This window comes from Elephas maximus, chromosome 8 (assembly GCF_024166365.1).
Source record: "Elephas maximus indicus isolate mEleMax1 chromosome 8, mEleMax1 primary haplotype, whole genome shotgun sequence".
Taxonomy (NCBI): Eukaryota; Metazoa; Chordata; class Mammalia; order Proboscidea; family Elephantidae; genus Elephas; species Elephas maximus.
Window position 1 is genome coordinate 100,488,666 of NC_064826.1, and position 17,981 is coordinate 100,506,646.

The 17,981-nt window shown below is 38.2% G+C and overlaps 1 protein-coding gene across 2 annotated transcripts in view; it reads right to left on the reverse strand.

The window, feature by feature from the left end:
* The window catches only part of AMPH (amphiphysin), a 289,401-nt gene that overhangs the window by 155,958 nt on the left and 115,462 nt on the right, over window positions 1-17,981 (reverse strand). The window lies entirely within an intron of this gene.

Below are 17,981 nucleotides of genomic sequence, written 5' to 3' on the forward strand. Positions count from 1 at the left end.
GGCAGAGCAAGGCTGTTGTTACTCTTCTGAGGAGACCTCTATCTGAGAGCACAGTTAGTTTTGTCCTGGCTTGGTGGCTTTGGAGTTGAAAAGACCTGAATTTTAATCACAGTTGTACTACTCACCAACTCTGTGACATTGAACAAGTATAATATATGTATGTATTTATTTACATATCCATCTCCTCCATTAGGCTGTAGAGGTCTTAAAGACAGAAACTATGTCTTATTTGTCTTTCTGTCCGTACTATTTGGCACAATACCTGACGCATAATAGGTACTCAATTTTGGTTGGGCAGTGAGCCAAAGTTATTTGACTTAAGTGTCAATCTCCTTCAAAGGGATGCTACTAGAATCACTGGATCCAGGCACATGGTAAGTCCCCCCACCACCACCTTCTGATACTCCCTCCAATTCAGTAAACACTCAAAGAGGTCCTGGGGTGCACAGGTCCCAAGCTGAGCACAGATCATCCTTGCTTTTCACGTTTCCAGAAATTGTATAGCATAGCATAAAAAAGTCACAGAACAAAAAAGTAACTGCCCCTAGATGTAAAGAGATAAAAGAAGTACAATTGGATGACAGCATAGACCCACACTTTCTCCTCTAAGGAAAACAATAGAAGGAGCCAGAACTCCCTGGGTTATAGCGCATCCACATCTTGATGCCATCTGCCTTTGACTGTAGCAGCAACAGATGGGGGGGAGGAACCACAGGACAGAGGCAGGCAAAGATCTAGCCTTTGCTAAGAACCTTTTCCAGGCCAGTCACTACATTAGGGGCTTTGTGTCTATTATTTCAGCCAATCATCACGACAGCTCATCCCTATTCTAGAGATGTACGAAATGAAACTCAGAAAGACCAAGCAACTTGCCCAAGGTTATTTCCTTCACAAGAAGCAGAACTCAGGTTCAAACCCAGTTCTTCATTCCATCCCCCACAACATCTTCCCCACAAAAGTAGTACCACCAAAGGTCTACCTACCCAATAAACTGGATACCTATTATATGGCCCTTTATTATAATATTCTTATGTAATACTTTACAATTGGAGCCCTGGTGGCATAGTAGTTAAGAGCTCAGAATTAATCAAATGGTTGTCAGTTTGGCTCCTGGGAAATCCTATGAGGCTGTTCTACTCTGTCCTGTAGCGTTGCTATGAGTCACAACAGATTCAGTGGCAAAGGGTTTGGGTTTTTTTTTTTTTTTTTTGGTTAATGAAGTCCTGGGTGATGCAAACAGTTAATGCGCTTGGCTGATAATCAAAAGGCTGGAGGTTCACGTGGACCCAGAAGCACCTTGAAAGAAAGGCCTGACGATCTACTTTCAAAAGGCAGTGATTAAAAATGCTATGAAACACAGTTCTACTCTGACACATGTAGGGTCATCATAAGTCTAATCAACTGGACAGCAATTCATTTTTTTTAATGCAGTTAAAAGCTTTGAGTTGCCAGCCACCAGAAAATAACCTGGACAGCCATGGTTCCAAATTTTTCCTGAGGAAAATCCATTTGAATTGAAGAAGCACATTTTCAGGCAAAGACATGTTCTTCTATTCAGCAATGCTTTCTGGAAGAGACTGTGAAGGAGGGGGGAGGGTAAATGATGGAACTGGAAGAGAGCAGACCCTTTGTGGACTCAGAGGGTGGAAATAAAGGAGAGATCCCAGACAGGACTCATTCTGTTACCCAAATAATCAGGACCGTTTCTGATGGAAACAAAGGCATTTTGGAAAAGAAAGTAGTAAATATGCATTGGTGAAAGCAACAATCACCCAGAGTATGCAAATGATTTCCTCAGAAGACAGTGATTTACAGAACGGAAATCACAATTGTACTCAGACTGTTTAACAATGAGGGTAGGAAGAAGGTAGATAATATTACTCTTTAGAAATAACATGGAGGAGTGAGTTTCCTTGAGTAACAAAATAGGCACTAAACATGTTTTTTTCTAGATATTTTCTTCGCTCATATCTTTTTTCCCCTTAGACACTTGGTTTATAGTGTTTTGAACAAACCTAAGTATTTTATTTATTCAATAAGTCAGAGTCGATGCAAATGCCTCCAACAGATAAATTTTCTCTGGAAGAAAACAGCAATTATTCTAAGTATACCAGTGAAAAGTAATTCTGTGTTCTTCTATCCTAAAAGTAATTATTGATAAAATATGCCAGTATTCCTTCCTTTCAAGGGCAGATTATCCAGTAAGCAAGGTAGGCACTTGCTTAGGGCATCAACAAAACAGGGGCACCAGTTGTCCAAACCAAAGGCCCATGGATGCCAAGCCAACAGGACACAGGGAAAAGCAAGAGAACTGACAGATAAATGAAACTGCTGCTAGCTCCAGTGCCTGAGAATGTGCCAGCTGGAAATCAGGTTCATGCACGGTCACAATCTTTCCATTTGTTCATTCATAATCACAGCATTTATTACAAAACAAGCATCAAAACTGAAGTAAGAGACGTTTAAAACAAAGTAGGCGAAAGTCAATTTTTCATTGAGCGAGTTCACAGCATTTTCCATTGACTGTTGAATTAGCTAAGCTCACTGACTCGTTTTCTTGTTGCAGAATATATGGAGTATTCTTCTTGTAGAAAATACGGTACATAGTAAAAATTTTAGTGCCCTGCATCCACTAAAAATTTTATAATACAGTTCATCTCATTCCACTAAAATGGTATATGCCACTTCTACATTTAATTGCTAATATTATAGTTGCATTTAAAAGGAAGTTACATCATGGATAGCTAAGACACACATGCACATATATATACACACACACACATATGTTTATATAACTCACAAATCCTGTTCATATATGTGAGTGAGCATTGGCGGATTCACCACAATTACCAGTGTGTAGGTCCTCACATCCCTTAATCTGGCCCTGCTTCCTTTCCCCTGTCATTCATAAAATAAGATAGTTTTTAAAAATAAAACTATGTGCAAACTCACAAGAACATTACTGATTAACATCACTCAATTTTATTTCACAAACAATATTACACGTGCATAATATGAAAGATTTTATTCCTCAAAACATATTTTTAAAAAGTTGAACAGATGCAGTAACACAAATATTAAAAAACTTATCACTTCACTTATTAATAACTTCCTGCCACTTTCATAAGAATCTCTCTGAAAGAGGGAACAGAAAGCACCGCATTTTTAGAGGAATCAGGCACTGTAACTAGGAAAGGATTAATGAGCATAAGAAATTTGTTGTTTTTGTTGTTGTTAGATACCACTGAATCAGCTCTGATTCATAGCAACCCTATGTACAAGAGAATTGCCCGGTCCTACACCATCTTCACAATCCTTGTTATGTTTGAGCCCATTGTTACAGCCACTATGTCAATCTATTTAGTTGAGGGTCTTCCTCTTTTTCACTGACACTCTACTCTACCAAGTATGATGTCCTTCTCCAGGGACTGGGCCTTCCCGATAACATTTCCAAAGTAAACAAGACGAAATTTCACCCTCCTCACTTGAAGGAGCATTTTGGCTGTACTTCTTGCAAGACAGATTTTTTTGTTCTTCTGACAGTCCATGATATATTCTACATCCTTTCCTAACACCATAACTCAAAGGCATCAATTCTTCTTCCGTCTTCCTTATCATTGTTCAGCTTTCATATGCATATAATGCAATTGCAAATTCCATGGCTTGGGTCAGGTGCACCTTAGTCCTCAAAATAATATCTTTGCTTTTTAACACTTCATAGAGATCTTTTGCAGCAGATTTGTGCAATGCAATACGTCGTTACGATTTCTTGAATTCTGCTTCCGTGGGCATCAAGTAAAATGAAATCCTTGACAACTTCAGTCTTTTCCCCATTTTTCATGATGTTACCTGTTGGTCAAGTTGTGTGGATTTTTGTTTTCTTTATGTTAAGGTGTTATCCAGGCTGAAGTCTGCAGTCTTTGATCTTCATCAGTAAGGTTTCAAGTTCTCTTCATTTTCAGCAAGTAAGGTTGTGTTATCAATGAGTCTTTATCCAATCCTGATGCCACATTCTTCTTCACATATATTCCAGCTTCTCGGATTATCTGCTGAATATACAGAGGGAATAAGTATAGCAAAAGAATACAACCCTAGTGCACTCCTTTCCTGATTTTAAACCACACATTATTCCCTTATTCTGTTCAGACAACTGCCTCTTGACCTATGTACAAATTCTGCAGGAGCAAAATTAAGAGTTCTAAAATTCCCATTCTTTGCAATGCTATCCATAATCTGTTATGATCCACACAGTTGAATCCCTTTGCATAATCAATAAAACACAGGTAAACATCTTTCCGGTATTCTCTGCTTTCGGCCAAAATCCATCTGACATCAACAATGATATCCCTCGTTCCGTGTCCTCTTCTGAATCTAGCTTTAATTTCTGGCAGTGCCCTGTTGATGTACTGCTGCAACTGCTTTTGAATGACCTTCAGCAAAATGCTACTTGTGTGTCATACTAATTGTTTGATAATTTTCTCATTCCGTAGAATATGGATCTCTTCCAGGTGGTTGGCCAGGTAACTGTCCCCCAAATTTCTTGGCATAGATGAGTGAGAACTTCCAGGGTTGCATCAGTTTGTTAAAACATTTCAATTTTTATTCTATCACTGTCTTCAGTGCAGCTTGGACTTCTTTCAGTGCCATCGGTTCTTGATTATATGCTACCTCCCGAAATGGTTGAACATAGACAATTCTTTTTGATACACTGACTTTCTGTACTCCTTCCATCTTCTTTTGATGCTTCCTGCATAATTCAATTTTTAGCCCATACAATCTTTCAATATTGCAAATCTAAGCTTGAATTTTTCTTCAGTTCTTTAGGCTTCAGAAATGCTAAGCACGTTCTTCTCGTTTGTTTTTCTTCCAAATTTTTCAGAAATATAATACAGTACTTAATGATTTGTGAGATTAAAAAAAAAAAGGTGAGGAACAGAAAAGAGCCAAGGATAACCTAAGGTTTCTTCTGGGGAGACAGAGTAGGTTGTGGTTCCTTCAAACAAAATAGACATCATGTTTGATATGCAAAGTTTGAGATACTTCTGAGGCATCCAGGTAGAGATATGGTAGATAGCTAGATGTGAAGTTCTGAAAGAAATGTTCTCAGCTACAGATATTCTCTGGAAGTCATCAGAATATGACAGGGTGTGTGTTGTTTTTGGCATGTCTAGTCTATGTCTAGAGTGTATGAGAAAGCCCAGGGAAAGTTTGGTGTGAGAAAAGAGGTAAGCCAAGGACCCACGCACCAAACCCAGTGCAGCGAAGTTCATTTTGACTCATAGCAACCCCATAGGACAGAGTAGAACTTGCTCCAGAGGGTTTCCAAGGCTGTAATCTTTATGGAAGCAGACTGCTGCATCTTTCTCCCACAGAGAGGCTGGCGGGTTCAAACAGCCAACTTTTTGGTTATTGGTTAGCAGCCAAGCACTTAAAAACTCTGCCACCAGGGCTCCTTGAACCAAGGGCAGATCCCAGGAAAATCAAAATTTGAAAATGAGCAGAGGAAGTGGATCCTTGGAATAAGACTGGGGATTGGAAAGTGTGAATGAATTTATAGAAGCCAAAGAAGACAGTTTCAAAAGTTGCAGAGAACTCATGTAAGAGAAAGACCAAAAAACCCTGAAAGTGTCCACTGGATTTGGCAACTAGAAGGTCCCTGGGGACCCCGCCAAGGGCTACTTAATGGAATGGTAGAGTCAGAAAGTAGATCATAGTAGACTGAGTAAATAGGAGGTAAAAATTAGAGAAAACAGGCTATGCTACTCTTTCCAAAACCTGGGGCATGCAGAGTCAAAGGAGGATTTTCCAAAATGAGTGAAGCCTGATCATATCTACAGGCCAGGGTGAACTGACCACAGAAAGAGGTGAAAGCTATGAGAAAGAGGATCACACGATAAGAAAGGGCTCAAAAGGGTTAAGAGTGGTGGGATCTAGGGCATGGGTGGAAGGAACAGGCACTACTATTCCTCAGAAACAGGAGGAAGGATTACTGAAGGCAGAGAAGTTTGCTTGTCTGAGGGAAAAATTTGAGCAACCTCATTAGTTAATAGATCCACCTTTCCTGTGATGTGAGAACCCCAATCATCACCTGAGAAGCAGGGGGCTAGGTTGTGGTAAAGGCCTCACGGAGCAGCGAAAGGTTCAGATGTGGCATTGGGAAAGGCAATAACCGAAAAGTACTTTTGGATGGAACCAAAGGCCGAGTTCACTCAGAATACCTGGATGTGCGCTTGCCCACACCTAAGCCCTTTTGTGATTTCTCTCTAGCAGCCATGATGCAGATGATAAGATTGATCAGCTACACAAAAAATATCTTAAGGCACAAAAGACACAGAAACCTAGAGTTGAGTTGACTAAAAACATATCTTTTGCCTTATTTTATGTCACAAAATATTTGGCAGAGGGTTTATAATTGAGGTGGCCTTGCTCGTTCACCTCTCCACTGGATATGTTGAAAATAGCAATTAAGTCTGGACATTCTGGCCCCATGGATGTTACAAGAGGGTTACTGTATATTCATGCAGCTGATACTCAAGTATTGACAACGACATGACATGTCTTCCACTTAGAGGAAAAAGAAGAAAGTTCTGTGCCTGGTACATTTTAGTTTAGGACTAAACATCTTTTACTTCAAAAGTAATTTCATCTAGGTTGGCACTTTACTATTTGAAAACGGTAAGGTTTTCATTAGCATCACTGTTGCTGCTGTTTTCCAAACATGAAATAATATTCCAAATTGAACAAGCTTTTTCAAACTTCACCCCTTTCAGTAAGACTCTGAAGTATTTTCTCGACCATAGTCCCAATGCAGAATTACTGATATACTGCTAAGAGATACCACAACATAGGCAAGTAAAACAATAAAATCGGAAGGAAAATGCAGGACTACTGCAATTTGTAATAAATCCCCCTTCAGCGTCTCCTGAAGCAGTTCCCCAGCTAGGATTATTAGAGCTGTGCCAGTGATAGTCTTTGCTAGAGCGTCTGTCCATGTATAAACCACCTAAGAATAAGCCCCGAAAATTTAGAGTTCTGTGATTTGGGCAGCTGCCCCACCCTGTAGGAAACTGAAGCCAAAATTCTGATTGGGTTTCAGGTCCTCATAGTCCAGAGCACCTTAAATACCGACTATTGCAGTGGTACCACCACACGTCTGTCAGTTTGCCACACTATGGTGGCTTGTGTGTTACTATGAGGTTGGAAGCTATGACACCAGTATTTCAAATACCAGTAGGGTCAGATTTTAGCAGAGCTAGGAAGAAGGACCTGGTGATCTACTTACAAAAAAAACCTTATGGATAGCAGCAGAACATTGTCTGATATATTACTGGAAGATGAGACCCTCAGGTTGGAAGGCACTCAAAATACAACTGAGGAAGAGCTGTCTCTTCAAAGTAGAGTCAGCCTTAATGACATGGATGGTGTAAAGCTTTTGAGAACTTCATTTGCTTATGTGGCATGACTCAAAATGAGAACAAACAGTTCCAAACACCCATTAGTCATGGGAATGTGGGATATATGAAGTATAAATCAAGGAAAATTGGAAGTTTCAAAAATTAAATGAAAGGCTTGAAGATTGATATCCTGGGCATTAGCGAACTGAGATGGACTGGTATGGGCCATTTTGAATCAATCATATGGTCTACTATGCCAAGAACAATAAATTGAAGAGGAACCACATTGGATTCATTGGCAAAAAGAACATTTCAAGCTCTATCCTGAAGTGCAACACTGTCAGTGACAGGATAATATCCATACGCCCACAAAGAATACCAGTCAATACGACTACTATTCAAATTTACACACCAACCACTAAAGCCAAAGATGAAGAAATTGCAGATTTTTACCAACTTCTCCTATCTGAAATTGATCAAACATGCAATTAAGATGCATAGATAACTACTGGTGATTGGAATGCGAAAACTGGAAACAAAAAAGAAGGATCGGTAGTTGGAAAATATAGCCTGGTGATAGAAACAACACGGGAGATCACATGAAAGAATTTTGCAAAACCAATTCCTTATTCATTGCAAGTACCTTTTTTCAACAACATAAACGGTGACTATACACGTGGACCTCACCGGATGGAACACACAGGAATCAAATCAACTACATCTGTGGAAAGAGACAATGGAGAAGCTCAGTATCACCAGTCAGAACAAGGCCAGGGACCAGCTGTATGACAGACCATCAATTTTTCATATGCAAGCTTAAAATGAAACTGAAGAAAATTAAAACAAGTCCACGAGATCCAAAGTATGACCTTGAGTATATCGACCTGAATTTAGAGACTGCCTCAAGAACTTTTTTTTTTTCAAGAACAGATTTTTATTGTGTTTTAGGTGAAACTTTACATAGCAAATTGGGTTACCATTTAACAATTTTTATACAACTTTTTCCATGACATTGGTTACATTTTTCAAGTGTCAAAATTCTCATTATTTCCACTCTAGTGTTCTGTTCCCATTAATCTAGCTTTCCTGCCCCTCCTTACCTTCTCATCTTCGCTTTGACTGTTTGGTCTCATATAGTTAATTATTTAAGGCAGCATGGTATTCACGGGTTACATTGTTTTACAAGCCAATCTATTATTTGAATGAAAAGGTGGTCATCAGGAGTGACTTCAGATCCAAATTCAAAGGATATCTTAGGGCAATAGTCTCAGGGGTTCCCTCCAGTCTCTATCAGTCCACTAAGTCCGGCCTTTTTTAGGAATTTGAGTTTGTTCTACATTCTTCTCCCATTCTAACTGGGACCTTCTATTGTGTCCCTGGTCAGAACGGTCAGTGGTGGTAGCCAGACACCATCTAGTTCTTCTGATCTCAGGCTAGATGAGGTCATGGTTAATGCGGGCTATTAGTCCTATAGACTAGTTTCTTCTTTGAGTCTTTTGTTTCCTTCATTCTCTTTTGTTCCAGACGAGTAGAGACCAATAGTTCTCTCTTAGACGGCCACTTGCAAGCTTTTGAGAGCCCAGATGCTATTCACCAAACTAGGATGTAGAACATTATCTTTATGAACTATGTTATACCATTTGACCAAGTTTTTGCAAGAGACTATGGTCCCAAGCCTTCAAATCCAGTAAACCGATCCCTCGAGGTGTTTGGTTATGTGTACGAAGTATTCGTAACTGTTTCCCCTATGTGGTTTATTATAAATACAAATCTGTACATAACATATATATACATATGCCTACAGATATGCCTGTACATGCAAACCTGTATACTGATATGAGCCTTTCTATACATACATATGCATACATGTCTACCTATGTAACCATACACATTTTTTTTGCTCGTTATTGTTGTTGCAAAATTGTATGTTTTAACATTTACCAAAACTGTCCCTTATTCCTGCCTACTTCTTAGTATCTTCATATATCTTGGACAAGTTGTGCAGACTTCACCCATATTGGGTACTGCCTTTCCCATCACCAAAAATAACAAGTGTCTACCATTTAGAAAGTGATTCCCTCTCCCCCCTCCCATCCTTGGTGTCCTTAAAGAACATTGCTTTCTGTGTATACCTATTCTTGACCTTCTTATAAAAGTGAGGCCATAAATATTCCTCCTTTTCTGATTGACTTATTTCACTCGGCATAATGTTCTCCAGATTCATCCATATTAAAAGTTGTTTCACAGACTCCTCACCATGTTTATAGTTGCGTAGTATTCCATTATATGTATGTACCACAATTTGTTTATCCATTCATCTGTTGATGGGTACTTCAGATGTTTCCATTTTTTTACTATCGTAAATAATGCTTCAATGAACATAGGTGTGCCTATGTTTATTCGTGTCACTGCTCTTATACTTCTAGGATAGATACCTAGGAGTGGGACTGCAGGATCAGAAGGTATTTCTATTTCTAGCTTTTTAAAGAAGTACCATATTGTTTTCCATAGAGTTTGTAGCATCTTACACGGCTACCAGAAATGTATAAGGGTTCCAATCCCCCCATGACTTCATTAGCATCTGCTGTTTTCCATTTTTTTTTTTATTAGAGCTGTTTTCACAGGGGTGAGATGGTATCTCATTTTGGTTTTCATCTGCTTCTCTCTAATGGCTAATGGGAGCCCTGGTGGCACAGTGGGGTAACAGTTCCGCTGCTAACCAAAAGGTCTACAATTCAAATCTACTAGCCGCTCCTTGGAAACCCTATAGGGCAGTTCTTTTCTGTCCTATAAGGTTGCTGTGAGTCAGAATTGACTGTACAGCCATGGGTTTGGTTGGGTTTGGAACAGCTAACGATTGCGAGCATCTTTTCATGTATTTGTTGCCCACCTGAAGTGTCTGTCCACACTTTTTTTGACCATTTTTGATTGGATTATTGGTCTTTTTATTGTTGAGTTGTTGAAGTTTTCTGTATACTTTAGAGATGAAACCCTTATGAGATATGTCCTTGACAAAGATTTTTTCCCTGTCTGTAGGCTCTTTTTTTTACCATCTTGGCAAAGTTTTTGATGAGCGTTAAGTATTTAATTTAGGAGGTCCCAGTTATTTATCTCCTCTTGTTTGTGCATGTTTATTTTTATCTGGTAGACTATGCTGAAAATTAGTTCCTTAGTTTTGACCCTTTGTTTTCATCCAGGAATTTTATAGTTTTAGCTTTAACATTTAGGTCTCTGGTTCATTTTGAGTTAGTTTTTGTGCACGGTATGAGGTATAGATCCTGTTTCATGTTTCTGCATATGGATATCCAGTGTTACTAGCAACATTTTTTAAAGATGCTGTTTCTTCCCCATTGAATGGACTTTGAGCCTTTGTGGAAGATCAGCTGCCCACAGATGGATGGATTTACTTCAGCGCTCTCAATTCTATTCCATTGGTCTATGTGTCTGTCATTGAACCAGTACCAGGCTGTTTTGATTACCATGGCTGTATAGTAAGTTTTGAGATCAGGAAGTAAGAGGCCTCCCATTTTATTCTTCTTCTTCAATATTGCTTTAACCATTCATGGCCTCCTTCTTTTCCATATAAAGTTCGAGATTAGTTTTTCCATTTCATTAAAGAATGATGGTGGGATATGAATCAGGATTGCATTATATCTATAGATCACTTCTGAAAGTATTGACATTTTCACAATGTTAAGTCTTCCAATCCATGAGTATGGAATGTTTTTCCATTTATGTAGATCTCTTTTGGTTTCTTGAAGTAGTATTTTATAGTTTTCCTTGTATAAGTCTCCTATGTCCCTGGTTAGGTTTATTCTTAGATATTTTATCCTTTTGGGGGCTATTGTAAATGGTATTGATTTCTTGATTTCCTTTTCAGAGTCCTTGTCAGCGTAGAGGAACCCACCTGATTTCTCTGTGTTGATCCCGTACCCTGCCACTTTGTTGAATCCTTCTGTAAGTTCCAGTAACTTTCCTGTGGAATCTATGGGATTTCTATGTATAGGATCATGTTACCTGTGAATAAGGATAGTTTTACTTTCTCCTTTCCAGTTTGGATACCCTTTATTTCCCTTTCTTGCCTACTGCTCTAGCTAGAACTTCCAGTAAAATACTGAATAAGAGTAGTGATAAAAGACATTTTTGTCTCATTCTTGTGGTCAAGGGGAATGCTCTCAATCTTACCCCCTTGAGAATATTGGTTTTGCATATACCCCCTTAATAATTTTGATGAATTTTCCTTCTATTCCTATTTTGCAGAGAATTTTTATCAGCAAAATGACTTTTCTGTGTTGACTGAGATGATCATGTGATTCTCTTCCTTTGTTTAATTTATGTAGTGAATTACATTGATGGATTTTCTAATGTTTCTTCCCATCCCCAGTATGAATCCCACTTGGTCATGACACATTTCTTTTTTTTTAATATGCTGTTGAATTCTGTTGGCTAGAATTTTTTTTGAGAAAGTTTGCATCTATATTCATGAGGGATATTAGACTGTGCTTTTCTTTTTTCATGGTTTCTTTGCCTGGCTTTCATGACAGGGTTATGTTGGCTTCATAGGAAGAATTAGGGAGTGTTCCTTCCTTTTCTATGTTCTAGAATAGTTTGAGTAGGATTGGTGTCAACTATTCTCCAAATGTTTAGCAGCTTCTCCAGTGAAGCCATCTGGGTTGGGGCTTTTATTTTTGTTGGGAATTTTTTTTATGACATCTTCAATTTCTTCTTTTGTTACACAGCTGTTCAAATTTTTAACCTCCATTTATGTTAGTTTAGGTAGGTACTGTGTTTCTAGAAATTTGTCCATTTCTTCTAGATTTTCTAAATTTGATGGAGTATAATTTCTCATAATATTCTGTTATGATCCTTTTTATCTTCACTGGTTCTGTTATAATGTCACCCATCTCATTTCTTATTTTGGTTATTTGCATCTTCTCATTTTTTTCCTTTGTCAATTTGGCCAGTGGTTTATCAATATTATTGATCCTCTCAAAGAACCAACTTCTAGCCTTGTTGATTCTTTCTATTGTTTTTCTGTTTTCTATTGCCTTTATTTCTGCTTTGTTCTTCATTATTTTCTTTTCTGTGGTGACTCTGAACTTCTTTTGCTGCTACTTTCCAATTTGTTCAAGTTGTAGGAATAAGCTATTGATCTTGGCCTTCCTTCTTTTTTGATGTGTGCACTTCTACAAATTCTCCACTGAGAAATGTTTTTGCTATGTCCCAAAGGTTTTGGTACGTTTTGTTTTCATTCTCAGTTGATTCTAAGAATTTTTTAATTTCATTTTTAATTTCTTCTACTACCCAATAGCTTTTAAGTAAGGTGTTATTAAATTTCCATGCATTTAACTTTTTTCCTTGTTCTTACTGTTATTGGTTTCTAGTTTTAAAGCATTATGATCAGAGAAGATGCTTTGTACTATTTCGATGTTTTTCAATTTATTGAAGCTTGCTTTGTGGCCTGATATATGTCTACTCTGGAGAATGATTCATGTGCATTGGAGAAGAATACGTACTGCGCTGCTGTTGGGTGGTATGATCTATATATGTCTATGAGGTCTATTTGGTTCAGTGTGCTTTAGATCTTCTGTATCTTTTTGAATTTTTTTCTAATTGTTTTGTCCATCATTGAAAGTGATGTGTTAAAGTCTCCTACTATTTTTGTAGAACTATTTCTCTTTATAATTCTTCTAGAGTTTGTTTTATCTATTTTGGAGCTCTGTCATTGGGTATGGAGCCCTGGTGGCACAGTAATTAAGCATTCAGCTGCTATCCAAAAGATGGGCTGTTTCTATCCACCAGCTGTTCCTTGGAAACCCTATGGGGCAGTTCTATTTTGTCCTACAGGATCACTATGAGTCAGAATCAACTTGATAGCAATGGTTTAGTTTTTTAGTTTTGTCACTGGGTGCATAAATATTTATTATGGATATGTCCTCTCATTGGATTGATCCTTTAATCATTAAATAATGCCCTACTTTGTCTCTAATAATGGATTTTGACTTAAAGTATATTTTATCAGAGATTATTATTGCCACTCCAGCTCTTCTGGTTACTGCTTGTGTGATATATTTTTTTCCACCTTTGATTTTTAACCTATTTATGTCTTTGTGGTTAAGGTGTGTCTCTTGTATGCAACATATTGATGAGTCTTATTTTTTTTTAATCATTCTGCCACTCTGTAATGTAATTATTACATTACACTAATGTAATGTAATAATTACATTCAGCGTGATTATTAATAAGTATGATTTACTGCTGGCATTTTGTTATGCTTTTCAATGTGAGGTTAATGATTTCTTTGTTTCGCTTAATTTTTTGTTCTGAGTTCTATTTGTGTATGGATTTTTTTCTCATTTCCTTTGTTGTTGTTGATTTTATGTTTTCTGAGTCTTTTTGGTTTTATTCTTCTTTATTTTGGTGAGTAGATTTAATAATTTTATTTATGGTTATGCTGAAGTTTACGTTTCTCTTCCTAAGTCTAAAACAGTCTGTTATATCTTAATACAGCCTTGACTTCCAATGTATATGGAAAATCCATAACTATGCCAATTTATTCTCTCTTTTTTGTTTTGAAAAAAAAAAAGTTTTGAAGCTATTGTCATTTCCAGGTTGACAACTCTGGTTCCCTGCTTTCAGTTTTTCAGCTTTACTTCACATTTGAGAATTCTTTGTCTGGGTTGGTATCTGGGTGATACTGTCATGTGTCTTAGCCTAAGGTCTGATATCATTGGTTCTCTGTCCGAAAGACTTCCTTTAATATTCCTTGTAAGTTTGGTCTGGTCTTTATAAATTCCCTTAATTTCTGTTTGTCTGGGAATGTCCTAGTTCCACCATCATATTTGAAAGACAGTTTTGCTGGATATGTGATTCTTGGTTGGCAATTCTTTTCCTTCAGGGTTTTATATATGTCTTCCCACTTCCTTCTTGCCTTCATGGTTTCTGCCTAGAAATCAGTGCTAAGCCTTAACAGTGCTCCTTTTTAGGTAATATTTTATTTTTCACAAGCTGCTCTCAGAATTCTTTCTCTGATTTTGGAAAGTTTGATTATAATACATCTTGGTGACTTTCTTTTGGGGTCTATTCTACATGGGATTTGCTCAGCTTCTTGGATGGAAACCTCTTCTTTCATGATATTAGGGAAGTTTTATGTCAATAAATCTTCAAATATTCTCTCTGTGCTTTTCTCTCCTCCTCTTCTGGAATTCCAATTACATGTAAATTCTTCCTCTTGATAGTGTCCCACACAACTCTTAGGCTTTCTTCATTTCTCTTCATTATATTTTCTGATTGCCCCTCAAACAGATTAGTATTAAGGGAGTTGTCCTCTATTTCACTGATTCTTTCCACCATTGCTTCAATTCTGCTTCCATGTTCTTCCACTGAGTTGTCTATTTCTGGTATTTTATTGTTGATTTTTCTGGATTCTAGTTGATGCTTTTGTATAGTTTCTAATTCTGTATTTATTTTGTCATTTTGTCCTTCTTTTGTTTTCCTGAATTATACTAGGGCTTTGTGTTTTCCTTGATCTCTTTGAGGGTCCTGTATAAAGTCTTTTGAATTCCTTATCAGGTAGTTCTATTGCCATTTCTTCCTCAGAAATGTTTTATGACCCTTTATTTTGCTAACTTGTTTGAGGCATCTTATTCTTTTTGTTCATATGTTTGTTATTGTCTGCTGTCTCCATGGCATTAAGGTGTTAACTTATTTACATATTTCTTTATTGATGATATTATGTTTGTTTTGTGCTTTTTTAATTATTATTATTTGTTTTGATGTATCTGGAGCTTTGTTTATTCTCTTTCTCATTAGAATGTCTTTCTTCCTTTGTATTATTGTAATTATTGTTGCTTTATGGCTCTGATTTACGTGTGACTCTGGTGGAGTCTGTTGACTGGGTATGATTTCCTCTCACTAGTTGGTATGGTGGGTCTCACCCACATGCAAGTCCTCTGTGGTAAGGCTCATATGCCTTCCATTACTGGCTTGAGTGGAGGTTGGGGAGCAGGTTCTTTCCCTGATATTGGGTGGTCAGGGTCCTTCCATAGCCCTTGTGAGACCTTGAAATCCTTCAGGCTTGTGCTAGAAGTTACTGAATTCAGGAATTGGCTGAGTATAGGATGGGTGCTGCTGCAACTGGCCAGTCTTTGGGTGTTGGCAAAGGAAGTGCCTGCTTGTCATTGGGCAAGGGTGCTGTTGGTGCCTGCCGAGATGTACCTGGAAGTCACTGGTGGGATGTGCCTGCTGGGGTGTGCAGAGTGGCCACTGGAAGGGTACACAGGGGTGCATCTGCTAGTCACCGGCTGGGGCTTGCGGCACACCTACTAGCTGCTGGGAAATGATGCAAGGTGCATTTCCAGTTATTGTGTGTGCATGGTGGGATTGTGCTAGTCACCCAGCTAGCAGGTGAGGTCAAGAATAGATTTGAGTTGCAATATTGGAGTATTCCATGGGCAAAATATTTAATGGTGCAGGAATCATCAAAAGAAGAGGGAAAGAATACACAGTCACTATAACAAAAATAATTTGTTGATGTTCAACCACTTCAGGAAGTAGCATCTGATCAAGAACTGATGGCACTGAAGGAAGAAGTCCGAGATGCACTGAAGGCACTGGCAAAAAACAAGGCTCCAGGAACTGATGGAACACCAGTTGAGATGTTTCAACAAACAGCTATAATATTGGAAGTGTTCACTTGTCCATGCCAAGAAATTTAGAAGATGGCTACTTGGCCAACTGACTAGAAGAGTTCCATATATGTATCCATTTCAAAGAAAAGTGCTCCAGTGGAATGTGGAAATTATTGAATAATATCATTAATATCACACACAGGTAAAATTTTGCTGAAGATCATTCCAAAACAGGTGCAGTGATAAATCAACAGGGAACTGCCAGAAATTCAAGCTGGATTCAGAAGAGCATGTGGAACGAGGGATATCATTGCTAATATCCGATGGAGCTTGGCTGAAAGCAGAATATCAGAAAGCTGCTTACCACTGTTTTATGGACTGTGCAAAGGCATTCAACTGTGTGCATCATAACAAATTATGGATAATATGCTGAAAAGTGAGAATTTCAAAACACTTGACTGTGCTCATGCAGAACCTGAACATAGATTAAGAGGCAGTCATTCAAACAGAACAAGGGGATACTCTATGGTTTAAAATCAGGAAAGGTGTGCATCAGGATTCTATCCTTTCATCATACTTATTCAATCTGTATGCTGAGCAAATAATCTGGACTATATGAAGAAGAACGTGGCATCAAGATTGGAGGAAGACTCATTAACAACCTGTGATATGCAGACGACACAAACTTCCTTGATGAAAATGAAGAGGACTTAAAGCACTTACTGATGAACATCAAAGACTACAGATTTACACCTCAACATAAAGAAAACAACAATCCTCGCAACTGGACTGATAAGCAACAGCATGATAAATGGAGGAAATATTGGAGGTGTCAAAGATTTTATTTTACTTGGATCCATAATCAATGCCCATGAAAGCTGCATTCAAGAAGTCAAATGATGTACTGCCTTGGGCAAATCTGCTGCAGAAGACCTCTTTATAGTGTTCAAAAGCAAATACATCACCTTGAGGACTAAACTGTACCTCACCTAAACCATGGTATTTTCAACTGCATCATATGTATGTGGAAATCCTGGTGGCATAGTGGTTAAGAGTTTGACCGCCAAGCAAAAGGTCAGCAGTTCGAATCCACCAGGCACTCCCTGGAAACCCTACGGGGGCAGTTCTACTCTGTCCTATAGGGTCGTTATAAGTCAGAATCGACTCGACGGCAGTGGGTTTGTTTTTTGGTTTTTTTTTTTCCATATGTTTGTAAAAGCTGGATAATGAACAAGAAAGATCAAAGAAGAATTGATGCCTTTGAATTACGATGATGGTGAAGAATATTGAATATTCTGGACTGCCAGAAGAATGAACAAATCTGTCTTGGACAAAGAACAGCCACAATGCTGCTTAGAAGCAAGGATGGCAAAACTTCACCTCAGGTACTTTGGACACGTTATCAGGAGGGACCAGTCCCTGGAGAAAGACATCATACTTGGTAAAGCAGAGTGTCAGCAAAAAAGAGGAAGACCTTCAACAAGATGGATTGACAAAGTGACTGCAACAATGAGCTCAAACATAACAATTGCAAGGATGGTGAAGTACTGGGCGGTGTTTAGTTCTGTTATTCATGGGGTTGCTATGAGCTGGAACCAATTCAACAGCACCTAACAACAACAACAAGATCAATCAGCAGAAAATCATCTTTGAGATTAGTTCACATGCCCCTTAATGTCCTTCACTTTGTCCTCCAGTGTTTCTTCTATGGGATTTATTTCTGTACTATTAATGACATCCACTCCTTCCTCTAGAAGATTTCAACAATACACTAGCCATCAGGGGCTGGCATGAATCTTCCTGTTATTTCAGGAAAGCCACTTGGAGAGGTTAGCAGAAATGGATAAGAGAGAGAATGTTCCAGGTCTTCTATTCCATTTGAGCAGAAATCAGATGTACAAAATCTGAGAATAATGTACAGTAGAAAAAACAAGTTGCAGACATGAGTAGGTCAATG